The sequence below is a fragment of the Dendrobates tinctorius genome, unplaced genomic scaffold (assembly GCF_039654945.1).
Source record: "Dendrobates tinctorius isolate UK_male_01 unplaced genomic scaffold, ASM3965494v1 ptg000075l, whole genome shotgun sequence".
NCBI lineage: Eukaryota > Metazoa > Chordata > Amphibia > Anura > Dendrobatidae > Dendrobates > Dendrobates tinctorius.
In genome coordinates, this window is record NW_027361743.1 from 55,975,846 (window position 1) to 55,987,954 (window position 12,109).

Genomic DNA, 12,109 nt, shown 5'->3' on the forward strand with positions numbered 1-12,109 from the left:
TCCTTTCTTTTTAAAAATCGTTTGACATTGTTTTTACTTTTCCCCAGCATGGGTCTTGACTGTTGAATACTGCACTATTTGATCACTCGTGTAATATACTGCAATACTTTTTCTGTATTGGATTTTATTACACCTGTCAATTGTACTCAGACAGATAGCCTATTACACCCTGCACCTTGGGTGGGGGGATATTGGAGGAGGGTACAAAGGGAGTCCCCTCTCTATGTACATTATAAAGATGCCACCCTGGAAACAGAGAAACTCACATCCAGCCTCTATGGCAGAGATGAATTTCAAAAACTGACCGTCACATCCAAACATAAGCATAGTGTGAACAGGTGCTTAACCTAGAGTCACCAACTCATACACATTCAAGCCAAAAAGGAAGCACACTGTAGCGCCAAACCATGCAAACATGAAAAATGAATAATGAATTGCATTACTGCATTAGAAGTATGAAAAATTGAGAAAGTTTAGCGCATAAAATGGCTCAGTTATGTGTACCTGGAAGCCAACGTTAAGGCATTTCTTGTTTTCCAGGTCCCTATTCTATGCCAATCCTCACTAAGACTGTAGTCTCCATCTGATGGCAGAGATGGAAACTCTCACAAGAGAAAAATCTGAAAGATGGAACAGGCTGCAAACTGCATATCAATAAGTATGAAAAATAAATAAGGAATGAATGAAGATTGGAGACTGAAATTAGCTGCAATTTCAATTACTAAAGGTAACCAATAACATATGTTAGGGCTCACAATCTACAAGGGATGGGTGAGGATACAGTAGGCGAGGGTAGAGCTGGTCGTGCAGCGGTTTGGTGGATCGGCGGTTACTGCAGGTTGTAGGCTTGTCGGAAGAGGTAGATCTTCAGGCTCTTTTTGAAGGTTTCCATGGTAGGCGAGAGTCTGATATGTTGTGGTAGAGAGTTCCAGAGTAGAGGGGATGCGCGGGAGAAATCTTGTATATGATTGTGGGAAGAGGCGATAAGAGGAGAGTACAGAAGGAGATCTTGTGAGGATCGGAGGTTGCGTGCAGGTAAGTATGGGGAGACGAGGTCACAGATGTATGGAGAACAGAGGTTGTTTGGTGGCTTTGTATGTCATGGTTAGGGTTTGGAACTGGAGTCATTGGGTAATGGGGAGCCAGTGCAGGGATTGATAGAGGGGAGAGGCCAGCGAATAGCTGGGGGACAGGTGGACTAGTCACGCAGCAGAGTATAGAATAGATTGGAGGGGTGCGAGAGTGTTAGAGGGGAGGTCACAGAGCAAGAGGTTGCAATAGTCAAGGTGGGAGATGATGAGGGCATGGAATAGGGTTTTTGCAGATTCTTGGTTGAGGAATGTACGGATCCGTGAAATATTTTTGAGTTGAAGTCGGCAGGAAGTGGAAAGGGCTTGCATATGTGGTTTGAAAGAGAGATCAGGGTCAAGGATAACCCCGAGGAAGCGAGCTTGTGAAAATCTTTTTTTTTTTTTCCATGTCAGAGGCGTCTAAAGCCATTAGTGTATGTTACCGAATATAAAATGTTGTGCTAGGCTAAATGCACAGTCCATGTATGCACTTAGCTGAACAAATATGCTGGGAACAGCTATTATTACACATTTGATGATTTATTTAGTCCCTGATATCTCGTAATGCAAACCAGCGTTCTGTGCTGACACTGAAAAAGCAGGGGATGCTATGAAATTATAAGGTTATAAGGTTATAAATTATATAAGTTGTGCAATGGCAAAAATACAAATACGGTACTACAATCTTCACCACTACAAATACTACTTCACAAGACTACAAATTTCAGGAGGATCCCTTTAATGTTCCCTATGCATGCAATAGAAGTCTATCTTGTAAAACAGTGCCCCTTGTGGTAACATGCTGGGTAACATGCTTGGGCACATGAAAACACAAACTTAGATGATGGAGCCCCGACACAACCAGCTTTTGTCACTGTGTCTGGGTTTTGAGGATGGCATCTGTAAAGGAATATAATTAGTGGGTAATTATTATTGTCCTCTGGATAACCCATTCAGCTCTGAAACCAGCAGAATTGTGGATAGACCTCTGAAGTATATTGGCTGTAAATCAGGAACAAAGGAAGAAAAGGCTACACAACAGGTTTCTGCCATATAAATCTGGGCCTGTAGAAGAAAAAAAAGAACATTGACTTTTGAGACTGGAGATTGTGTACACTGGATATCATATATAGTCAGGTTTGGACTGGCCTACAGGAGAGCTGGAGAATCCTCCGGTGGGCCACCCCCCCTTATATGAGCAGTACTTGGCACTACTGTATATGGGCAGCACGGTGGCTCAGTGGTTAGCATTGCAGCGCAGGAGTCCTGAGTTCAAATCCCATGAAGGACAACATCTGCAAGGAGTTTGTATGTTCTCCCCGTGTTTGCGTGGGTTTCGGTCGGGTTCTCCGGTTTCCTCCCACATTCCAAAGACATACTGATAGGGAATTTAGATTGTGAGCCCCATCGGGGACAGTGATGATTTCTGTAAAGAGCTGTGGAATTATTGGCGCTATATAAATGAGTGCAATAAATAATTGAATTACTGTGTACAGATAAAGCCAGCATCTTATTAATTTATCAATCTACGCAGTCCATTGATTGAGAAATAATGTCACATTTGCATGTAGCTGAGAAGCGGGGCCCTGGGGTTGGTTAATGGTGGGCCCTAGGCATTCCTGTCCAAAACTGTATATAGTAATAGAAAAGGGTATCTTTGACTGTGGAGTCAGATACATAGCAGTCTGAGGGTTACAAATGTTGGATTCCCCACAGCAGTTGTTACAACGTCTACTGGAAAGAGGATTCCCCACCCCAACCCAGAGTCCTAGGAATGACTAGTCACTGAGCACTGGGACATGATCTGTCATGAGGGCACTAGCAGTGACTAGGAGTAGCAGAGCCAGTCAGACAGGTTGTCTTCTGGCAGCTGGAATTACAAGGCAGTCCTGGTCTTAATAAACTATCAATAGATCCACTCCAATGACTTAACTTAAAGGAGCAGTCACTGTAAAGTACAAATCTCAGGAACACCTATTAACAGTTACTTAAAACATTTACACATGTAATGAAAAGTTTATAGAACTGGAACTGCGGGATATAGAAGTGATCACGTGGGTTGATATATTCCCAGCCTTCATGTCTGCTTCCCCAGTGTAGGGGTTGTGCTCTGTACTGTACTTTCCCCAGGTCCAGTGCGGTGTCTCCCACAGGGGGTAAATAGAGTTTTGTTATGGTTTTTTTCTTTACAACAAACTGTAGGATAAGGACAACTACAGGAACCTCTAAACAGCCGGAAATGGCCGCTTCCAGAAAACAACAGATTGCAGTGAACTGAGAAGCAAATATAGATGTGATGGACAGAGAGGCTTTATGTTCTTTATATACACTGTATGGATGAAAGTATGATGACACAGCCATTAAATTCACTTTTATCATTCAGTCCCATTGTCACAGGTGTAAAAGAAAAAAAAAACAAAACAAATTCCACCCGTCGCCGTGCCATTTGCCTAGACTAACACGTGACAGAATAGTTTGTTGTAAAGAGCTGAGTGATTCCAGCGCGGGCCTGTCATAGGAGCCACCGGGGTGAGAGTCAGTTTATGACTTTTCTTCCCTCCTAAATATTCCACCATCACATGTGAGCGAGATTATTGCAAAGTGGAAGAAACTGCAGCAAATCAGCCACAAAGCCCCAGACCTTGCAAGGTTACATATCGGGGTCACCGAGTGTTGAGGACCAGAGGGCACAAAAGTCACCAATGCCCTGCTGACTCCATACTGAAAAGAACAAATCTCCTCCAGCATTAACACCAGCACAAAAACTGTACACCGAGAACTTAATGGTATGGGCTCCTGTGGCCAAACAGCTGCACATAGACTTACATCACCAAGAACAATGCAAAGTGTCAGATGGAGTGGTGTGAAGCCACTGCCTCCGTACTCTAGAGAAATGCATCTTATGGATTCTTGAATCACACTTCTGGATCTGATGAATGAATGAGTTTGGTCAATACCAGGAGAATGGTATCTGTCTGTCTGCATTGTGCCAACTGTTAAATTTGGTGGAGGAGGGATAACACTATGTTTTTGCAGATCTTGGTCTAGACCTCTTGGTTCCAGTGAGCAAAAATCTTAATTCTTCAGCATATGAAAACATTTTGGACAATTGTAGCTCCCAGCAATGTGGGAACAGTTTGGAGAAGGCCTGTTTCTGTTCCGGAATGATTGTGCCTCAGTGCTCAGTTTGTTATGGAAGAACTCGGTTGGCCCGTCCAGGGACTTAAACTCAATGAGCCGAGTCTTCTCATCCAACATCAGGGTCTGACATCACAAATGCCCAAATTCCAAAATCTTGTACAAAGCTTCCCCAAAAGAGAGGAAGCAATTAGATCTGCCGGAGGAGGGGACAAATCTACAGGGTGGGCCATGTATATGGATACACCTAAATAAAATGGGAATGGTTGGTGATATCAACATTCTGTTTGTGGCACATTAGTATATGGGAGGGGGGAAACCTTTCAAGATGGGTGGTGACCGTGGCGGCCATTTTGGATCCAACTTTTTTTTCCAATGGGAAGAGGGTCATGTGACACATCAAACTTATTGAGAATTTCACAAGAAAAACAGTGGTGTGCTTGGTTTTAATGTAACTTTATTCTGTCACGAGTTATTTACAAGTTTATGACCACTTATAAAATGTGTTCAAAGTGCTGCCCATTGTGTTGGATTGTCAATGCACCCCTCTTCTCCCACTCTTGACACACTGATAGCAACACCGCAGAAGAAATGCTAGCACAGGCTTCCAGTATCCGTTGTTTTCAGATGCTGCACATCTCGTATCTTCACAGCATAGACAATTGCCTTCAGATGTGCATTAATGCCTATGAAGTTAGAATGGGATGTCTACAACACCTATAGGTGTAAGGGTTAGTGATGAGCGAGTATACTCGTAGCTCTGGTTTCCCTGAGCATGCTCGGGTGATCTCCGAGTATTTGGATGTGCTCGGAGATATTACTGTATTTGAATGTCTTAACCAGAAGCAGTATTGAAGGGTTAGTATCACAAAGGCAAATCCTGTCCATATGCCGCATTAGATCAAAACTATACTGCTCAAAAGAATAAAGGGAACGCTAAAAGTTTGATCAGCCTGTAATGTGTTCCCTTTATTTTTTTGAGAAGTATATATTAGAGGTCTCTCCTTTTTAAACCAGAACACACGACTGTTCTGTTTCAGAGGCTCGTGTTCTGGGAAATGCAAGCTAGTTTTGTATTACATAATGACTATGTATCTGAATGGCCCCCATGTACCACTATGGCCCGGATTCATCAAGTCTGACGTTTCGTACGTCAATCTTAATAAGGGGCGTGTAAGAATAAATGCGCCAAATTCATAAAAGAGGCGCATGGCCCTAAATAAATTTGGAGCATTGCATCAGTGGCGTGCACTTCGCCAGAGATGCTACTCCAGTCAAAAACTCGGCCATTACCAAGTTGTCCAATAGTGGACAACCCCTTTAACAATTTTTTCACTCTAGCCACACATGTTAACCCCTTTCTGACATCCAACGTACTATCCTGTCCACGGTACCCAGGCCCGTATGACCGTGGACGGGATAGTATGTCGGACCCTTTAATGCGATACTGCGACTTAAGTCGCGGTGATCGCATTAAAATTCTGACGCCATCTCACCTTACAGAAGATGGCGTCAGCCTCCCGGGCTGCGATCCCGCCCCTGGCATCCAGAACGCTGTGATTGGCTGTTCAATTCTGAACAGCCAATTGCAGCGTTTCTCATTGTTTCAGCCAATCAGCTTGGCTGTAACAATGATGTCCTAGGCTAGGATGCACAGCATCGCTATTAGCACCGATCCTAGGCTGGAGCCTGGTGCAAGCCCAGCAGGGCCTGCAGGAGCTGGCACGATCGATTAGATCGGCGATCGCGCCTACCACAGGGCACAGCTGCGGTCACGATGTGACCGCTCTGTGCACTGCTGGTGACCTGGGCATGACCTGCCTAGGAATCGGAGCTGTGCCATGGTCAATGTAGCAACGACCTGCTGGTGGTCAAGGACAAGAGAGATGTCCATCTCTTGACCACCATACACGGTGATGGCAGTACCATCTGTACTGTACGGGGTACCTCTACACAGGTCCGCAAACCGACATGTGTAGTGGGGTACAGCAAAAACATGGGGGGCGTTGATCTCTCCGATTAACTCCTCCAACCATACAATGCATTGAGGAAGGCCAAGGTGTGGCATAAAAAGCTGGCCGTGCACATCCTCCAAATGGCAATGCTCAACGCACTCCTACTGTCACAATGTGCATGCTCCAGCGATACGTCACACCTTTAGTTCCAGGAGGTAGTGGTTAAGGCCCTGATGTTTGGCGCTCAGAAAGGAGTGGGCCCCAGTACTTCTGGAACTGAAGGTGCTCATACTGTACCAGGTCAGCATTTTCCGGGGGTGGTCCTGCCAACCCCAAGAAAAGGTAAGCCGCAAAAAAAGCTGTAGAGCGTGTTACAAAAAAGGAATACGCAGGGACACCACTTATCAATGCGACACCTGCCCCGAAAAACCTGGCCCGTGTATGAAAGATGACTTCAAATTGTACCACACCTCCATGCACTACTAATTTACATTAGATTAGTTGGGGGCACATCTAGATTTGTTCTTTGGGGGTCTAGTATCCAAAATGATGTCACATGTGGGTTTTTTTCCTGTTTAGACACATCAGGGGCTCTGCAAACGCAACATGACGCCAGCAGACCATCAAAGTCTGCATTCCAAAATGACACTACTTCCCTTTCGAGCCCCGACGTGTGCCTAAACAGTTTTTTCCCACATGTGGGGTACCAGAGTACTCAGGACAAATTGGACAACGACTTTTGGGGTCCAATTTCTCCTGTTACTCTTGGGAAAATTAAAAATTGGGGACTAAATGATCATTTATGTGGGAACAAAACAGGATTTTATATTTTCACGCCTGGGCATTATAATCTTTAGTGAAACACTTGGGGGTTCAAAGTGCTCACCACACATCTAGATAAGTTCCTTAGGGGGTCTAGTTTCCAAAATGGGGTCACTTGTGGGGGGTTTCCACTGTTTAGGCACATCAGACGCTCGTCAAACGCGACATGGCGTCCGATATCAATTCCAGCCAATTTTAGGTTGAAAAAGTCAAACAGGGCTCCTTCCCTTCTGAGCCCTGCCATGTGCCCCAAACAGTGGTTCCCCCCCACATATTGGGTATCAGCGTACTCAGGACAAATTGGACCACAACTTTTGGTGTCTAATTTCTCCTGTTACCCTTGGGAAAATAAAAAAAATTGTTGCTAAAATTTTATTTTGGTGACTAAAAAGTTAAATGTTCATTTTTTCCTTCCACGTTGCTTCTGCTCCTGTGAAGCATCTGAAGAGTTAATAATCTTCTTGAATGTAATTTTGAGTAGCTTCAGGGGTGCAGTTTTTATAATGGTGCCACTTTTGGGTATTTTCTGCCATATAGACCCCTCAAAGTGACTTCAAATGTGAGGTGGTCCCTTAAAAAATGGTTTTGTAAGTTTTGTTGTAAAACTGAGAAATCGCTGGTCAACTTTTAACCCTTATAACTTCCTAACAAAAAAAAATGTTGTTTCCCAAATTGTGCTGATGTAAAGTAGACATGTGGGAAATGTTATTTAGTAACTATTTTGTGTCACATATTTCTCTGTTTTAAGGGCATAAAAATTCAAAGTTTGAAAATGGCAAAATTTTCACAATTTTCCCCATATTTCTTTTATTTCATAAATAAATGCAAGTTATAGCGAAAATATTTTACCACTAAAGTGAAGTACAATATGTCACGAGAAAACAGTCTCAGAATCGCCTAGATCCGTTGAAGCGTTCCAGAGTCATAACCTCATAAAGGGACAGTGGTCAGAATTGTAAAAATTGGCTCGGTCATGAACGTGCAAACCACCCTTGGGGGTAAAGGGGTTAATCTTGTTTTGACTGATGAAAAACTATCTCAGATAGCGAAAAAACTTTTATACTTTTTTTAAAAAAAAAACTTAATAAAATACACGCTAATATGAAGCTGCATATTTTGAATGTATCCAAGTCCCAGTTCTCTTATCATAGTGGAAATACAGTATTTGGCACTTGCACGTCTCAGGAATGGTGCTAGCTGCATTCATCGGAATATGACGTGCCGGCCAAGGAAAGGCAGCTCTGGTCACAAGATATTACTTACATGTAAAGTGCAGTCTCACAGAATCCTGTCTCACAAGCAACTGGACTCGAGTCATTCGTTCAGGGAAGATGTCATCTGAACGCTATGTGTTCCCCTCCATGCTGTGTCATGTCTCATTCTACTCTATACGTCTGTTCACACGTTGCAGTCATATTGTTGGTTTTGTGAACTCATGAGAATGTAAAGCTGCATTGTGAATAGATCCTATTAGTTTATGATGAAGGTTAGGTGGTGCATGTATTTTGTGTTCTGTATCGACACGTATGGCTAAATTTGTGATTTTAGTAAAAATCAGTTGCGACAAAAAAAAACTGAAGACGGTCTGAGCATAAAATGTGAAGCATTGTGATGGAGAAGCATCAAGCCCTATAATCAACATCTTAAAGGAGGATGATGTGCATTGCATCTTTCTGATGGCCCAGACACAGGAGCAGTGTCATGATCCAGTCTGAGGTTTGTTTCTGATTATTCTCTCCCAGGGATGGTCATGCCAGGGTTAATCTTCCCTGCCTGGTTTTGGTATCTGTCTGGCTATTTCAGTCCGCTGTTACCTGCAAGCAGCATCAGTTAGGGTGTGTGCACACGCTGCGGATCCGCAGCAGTTTCTGCCGCAGTGTACAGTACCATTATAATCAATGGAAAACAAAAACCGCAGTGCACGCGGTGTGGAATTTTCTGCACAGATTTGCTGCGGTTTCAAAACTGCAGCATGTCACTTCTTTGTGCGGAATCCGCAGCGGTTTTATACCTACTCCATTGTCCAGGTGTCAAACCGCAGGGGAAAACCTGCAGGTTAATCTGCAGATAAACCACAGGTCTTTTGACCTGCAGATTTTGCAAATTCCGCAGCAGAATCCGCAGCTTGTGCATACACCCTTATAGTTCCTGTCTCTGTGGCTTGAGCAGCTGACCCCATTATACTCTGATTTGTCCGCTGCCCTTTTACCTAGGTCCCGATCCTGTTTTCCCGTGACTTCACTCGTCGTAGTACTCGCTCTCTGTTGTGACCTCTTGGTATTTTACTCGGCTTGTCCTCTGACCTGTTTGACTGTCTTCCGTCTCTGGCTTTCCTGCTCCCGACCGGCTCTGACTTTCTTGTCTTGTTTCTGACCACGTGTATTGCTGTGACCTCTGGCACTTTGTTCCCTCTCTGTTGCTGACTCGGCTTTTCTCGCCACCTAGTGGCTCCTGCCTGCTGCTCTGTGGTTTCACTGTGAGTGTACCTATTTTCATTTGCCCACACCCCCTGGTGGAAGTTGTGGGCTACTGCGCTGCAGCAGGCATTACAAGCAGCATGCACAATTTTCCTCCGAACAATGGATGAGTCTCACCCATTCAAGTCTACGGGTGCAAGAAAAAAAAATAATTCAGATGCCACAGTATGGCATCCAAATTTTTCCGGATACTTTGCAATTCTGTAACAGGAAAATGCAAATGGTCTTGTAAATGATTAATAGCTGCTGCACAAAGAAAACAAAAACACATTTCTGGATGAAACTCAGAACCATCTTTTATACATTCATGTAAACCTACCTTAAGGCTGTGTGCCCACGTTGCGTTTTTTTTAAACGTATGCACAGCATTTGTGCCGGCTCAGACGCTGTAGAAACGCTTAAAAACACAAAAAGAAAACACAGAATGACAAATTTGCAAAAATACTCTGCAGTAAAAAAATGACAGTAATCAGCAAGTGCTGGTAAAAAAATGATAACAAATACAGGGTAATTAGTTGATACGTTTTTTATTGCAAAAAATGTACAACCAAGCCACTCCACCTCATCACGGTAACCTTTAACGGAGCAGTCCCTATCTAATGTATTAGAACCTGAACATATGAACAGTGTCTAAATGAACAGGATTCAGACAGGCGCTTCCTAGTATGGGCACGTGGTGTAAGACGGCTCTTTATGTGCATGTCACACAAGAGAGGGGTGGGGTCTCCCAAACCATGCATAAGCAAGGAAAAAATGGATTAAAAACACACGTGACATGCACACATGTGAACAAGTCGGTGGACAGTGTTCACACCACCCACTGACTGAAACACAAAAAGAAAACACAGAATGATAAATTTGCAAAAATTCTGTGCAGTAAAAAAATGACAGTAATCAGCAAGTGCTAGTAAAAAAATTATAACAAATACAAATGCAAAAGACATATCAACTAAATACCCTGTATTTGTTATCATTTTTTTACCAGCACTTGCTGATTACTGTCATTTTTTTTACTGCAGAGTATTTTTGCAAATTTGTCATTCTGTGTTTTCTTTTTGTGTTTCAGTCAGTAGGTGGTGTGAACACTGTCCACCGACTTGTTCACATGTGTGCATGTCACATGTGTTTTTAATCTGTTTTTAATAGAAATGCTTAAAAGAAGCTTCAAATTAATTTGCATGCGTTCTTGGCTTTTTGTGCCAATACATCCGTTTTTAAACGCTCAGGAATCGCTTAGCGGCTAAAAACGCGGCATGCTCATTAATTTCCGCATTGCTGAGTGTTTTTAGCCTTTTCCAATGTTCCCAGAAAACGCACGGAAAAAAAACACATCAAAAACGCGCAAGAAACGCGTGGAAGGGAATCAGTTTCCTGAGCGTTTAAAAATGCTAACGTGGGCACATAGCCTAAGGATCACTGTGCGGTTGCCTTGGAAGTTGGAGGCCCTAGCAAATAGCTTCACACATTTCTAAATATACCAAGTGACACATGAAATAATCACATTGTGAAGTCCACGAGTGTGCAAAAATAAAAATATATAAAATTTAAATTTATTATTGCTTCAGAACACCGCAAAGTAAAAGCGCTCCGTTGAACCTTTTCATGTCCAAAACTTCTGTAACTGTAGGTGATGTAGTGTAAGTACAGTAAGTGTAATGTCCTCCCCGATCACAATCTCCCTGGTTTCCAGCTCCACTCAAGCGATTGTAATTCCGACTTTCTGGCTCACACCAGTGCTATCCGACGTTTTTATCAGCAAAGCACTCGGATCACTGTTATAGTATGGGGCAGTCTTCTCTGCACCTGCGATACCTGAGAGAATCCTATTACAGTAAACGGAAACTCTGATCAGAGTTCGAGCTGAGTGTCATTATCATAATTGATCTGACTCTCTCGGAGTCTATTCGGTTGATCACATGTCCATTTTTTTGCAGACAGTGTGTGTATATATATATATATATATATATATATACACATACACACACAGTACAGACCAAAAGTTTGGACACACCTTCTCATTCTAAGAGTTTTCTTTATTTTCATGACTATGAAAATTGTAGATTCACTCTGAAGGCATCAAAACTATGAATTAACACATGTGGAATTATATAATTAACAAAAAAGTGTGAAACAACTGAAAATATGTCTTATATTCTAGGTTCTTCAAAGTAGCCACCTTTTGCTTTGATTACTGCTTTGCACACTCTGGGCATTCTCTTGATGAGTTTCAAGAGGTAGTCACCAGAAATGGTCTTCCAACAGTCTTGAAAGAGTTCCCAGAGATGGTTAGCACTTGTTGGCCCTTTTGCCTTTGCAGTCCAGCTCACCCTAAACCATCTCGATTGGGTTCAGGTCTGGTGACTGTGGAGGCCAGGTCATCTGACGTAGCACACCATAACACTCCTTCTTGGTCAAATAGCCCTTAAACAGCCTGGAGGTGTTTTTGGAGTCATTGTCCTGTTGAAAAATAAATGATGGTCCAACTAAACGCAAACCGGATGGAATAGCATGCCGCTGCAAGATGCTGTGGTAGCCATGCTGGTTCAGTATGCCTTCAATTATGCCTTTTCTGCGTTGCACAAAGACACGGTGGTTGGAACCAAAGATCTCAAATTTGGACTCCTCAGACCAAAGCACAGATTTCCAC

The 12,109-nt window shown here is 43.0% G+C and overlaps 1 long non-coding RNA gene across 1 annotated transcript in view; it reads left to right on the forward strand.

The window, feature by feature from the left end:
- LOC141096641 (uncharacterized) overlaps nt 1-12,109 on the forward strand; it is a 30,393-nt gene that overhangs the window by 14,655 nt on the left and 3,629 nt on the right. Inside the window, exon 2 of the long non-coding RNA XR_012233742.1 lies at nt 541-727. This is a non-coding gene — a long non-coding RNA (uncharacterized lncRNA). The remainder of the gene's footprint in view (nt 1-540; nt 728-12,109) is intronic.